Genomic DNA, 2,988 nt, shown 5'->3' with positions numbered 1-2,988 from the left:
ATTTTCATTTGTTACATATTATACACATAATGTTAAGTTTCACTTTATGGTATTTCTTTAAAAGTTTCTTTGTGTTTGTGGTAAGATAGTATCTTATTCCCAGAGGCTAAAAATATGCACATATTGATCATTCTAGTCTATTACAAACTGTGAGCTCTAATAGGGGTTATGATAAATATGGTACCCTTCAGATGTCTTTGTTCTGAGTGTTTCATGTCACAAATATTTACCATCACTGACAATGATCTTGGAGATAGCTAAGAATCACTTTTGTCCTTTCAAAACCTACCAGATCCCTCAGAACTACCCTCTGACTTACCCTGAATTTGGGTTGATTCCCTTCATTCCTAAAATGCCCAAGAGTCAAGTTTTCTTATCTTATTGGTCTAAAATATTTTATATTATATTAAACATAATCTTGTCAATAAAAAGCACTACCATATTTTTCGTATTTTGCAAAAGCACAGTTAGTGATGCAAATAATTTCCTATTTTTCATTCTGAGGGAAAATCATTAATAAAACCATACTCCTAAGAATCCAAATTGAGCTGTAAGAGGGCACAAACCACCCATAAAGGCAAGATATAAATTAGCAGTGAAGAAACTAGCCTACTGATTATAATGTCCAGATGGGAACAAATAACTGAATCATTCTTTATCAAATCAAATAGCATCTTAATAAGTTGCTGCATCATCTCTGTTAATTTAATTTCACTGGAAGATATCAGAAAATGATTATGACCTGCAAAAGTATCTTCATTTCCTATGCCTATTAGCATTTGGCCTGCCAGTCCTCTCCTTTTTTTTTTTAAAGGTGAACGTACCTCTAAAATGGTTTTTAGTTTTCTAACCCTCAAAAGCTCATGTTAAAAAGAAAAAGAGCCCAGACTGGAATTAAATTACTGGAATTTTAAAAAACTGGAACCCCGGTGTTTGGTCAAATCTTTTATCAAAGAAAGAATACTTCTTTTACCAGGCAAGCTGGTAAGTACAAGTTGTCATGGAAACAGGATATATTCAAATTATATGAGGAATGACGTTCTTCATCTAATGAGGTGTTCATCTCCTCTAAACGGAGAGAAGTTGTTATAGCTGAAATACATTATATTTCTTTCAAATCAGCATTAAAAACAATCATTTCCTTTATTTTATATAGAAACACACAGACGCAGAGCCTCGTCCTCATAAAACAGAGAATTAAAATTACTTGCAAAAGAATTGGTGCATAAATAAAAAGACATAAAAAGAAAATGAATCCCATGATACATATAAATCTATTGACGCATAGTAAAGGGGTGGGAGAATGGAAATCAGATAATATAATATCTCCTTCACCTACAATGGGACATATTTTTCTTCGACAGCATTAGCAACTACTTTTTACAGAAAGATTTCAGCTAGACAGTTCTCTGGAAGTTGAGGTGACATGCTAACAGGTATAATGTCACTACCACTGATAAGAACAGAGACCCCGTTAATTCACAGATTTCTAATGAAGATGCAGAAGAACAGCAATGCTGTGTTAAGCAGGCATTTCCTATTCCCTAATACGGCAGTCACTGAGAAACACATGGCATAAGCTAATTTTGTGGGGAGGGTATTTACAGCATGGAGGGCCCATGAAGTCACAGCTCTACCTAACAGCAGCCTGAAGTTCTTTCTGGATCAAGGGAACCCAGGGGAGCATCTTTTCACTTTTTTTTTTTTTTTCAGGTGAAGATCATTTCTCCACCTCTCTCCGGAAAAAAGGAAGGAAGTTTTTTTGTGTGTTTTGCAGCCTAGAACATTGAGATTTCAATGAAGCCCTTATCCAAGCACTTGCGATAATAAAATTTCAAATAAAAATACCAACAGCTCCAAGATTTACAAAGAACTCTTTAAACTTAACAATAAGAAAATGAACAATCTGATTTTAAAATGGGCAAAATACCTGAACCAGACATCTCATCAAAAACACACAGATGGAACATAAGCATATGAAAAGATGCTCAACCTCTTATGTCCTTGGGGAACTGCAAATTAAAACAGCAGTGAGATACCACTATACACCTACTAGAATGGCTAAAACCAAAAATACTGAATACACCAAATGCTGGTGAGGATGTGATGCAACAGGAAATCTCAGTCATTACTGGTGGGAATGCAAAATGGTACAGCCACTTTGGAAAGCAGTTTGGCAGTTTCTTACAAAACTAAACATACTCTTACCATACGACCCAGCAATCTCACTCCTTGGTATTTATCCAAATGAGATGAAAACTTATGTCCACACAAAAACCCACACAGGGATGTTTATGGCAGCTATATTCATAATTGCCATAACTTGGAAGAAACCAAAATGTCCTTTAGCAGGTAAGTAAACAGTGGACATCCAGACAATGGATTATCATTCACCACTAAAAAGAAATGAGCCATCAAGACATGAAAAGATATGGAGGAACCTTAAATACATATTACTAAATGAAACAAGCCAATCTGAAAAGGCTACATACTGTGTGATTCTAACTATATCATATTTTGGAGGCAAAACTGTGAAGACAGTTAAAGGCTGAGTGGTTGTCAGGAGAGAAGGGGGAGAGAAGAATGGATGAACAGGCAGAGCGGAGGGGACTTTTAGGGCAGTGGAACTATTGTTTATGATACTATAATGATGAATACATGTCATTATAAACTTGTCAAAACCCATAGAATGTACGACACCAAGAGTGAGCCCTACCGTAAACTGTCCACTTTGGGTGATGATAATGTATTAAACACAGGTTCATCGATTATAACAAATGTACCACTCTGCTGTGGGGTGTTGATAATGAAGGAGGCTGTGTACACGTAGGGATGGGACTATATGGAAAACCCCTGTACCTTCCAGTCAATTTCACTATGAACCTGAAACTGCTCTAAAAAAAAGTCTATTAAAGAAAAATAACATAAACAATAGCTACCATTTTGTGAATGCTCAACTATGTTCCACACTTACCTCATCTAATCCAC

The sequence above is a fragment of the Galeopterus variegatus genome, unplaced genomic scaffold (assembly GCF_000696425.1).
Source record: "Galeopterus variegatus unplaced genomic scaffold, G_variegatus-3.0.2 Scaffold44, whole genome shotgun sequence".
Classification (NCBI taxonomy): domain Eukaryota; kingdom Metazoa; phylum Chordata; class Mammalia; order Dermoptera; family Cynocephalidae; genus Galeopterus; species Galeopterus variegatus.
This window is presented reverse-complemented; position numbering follows the sequence as displayed.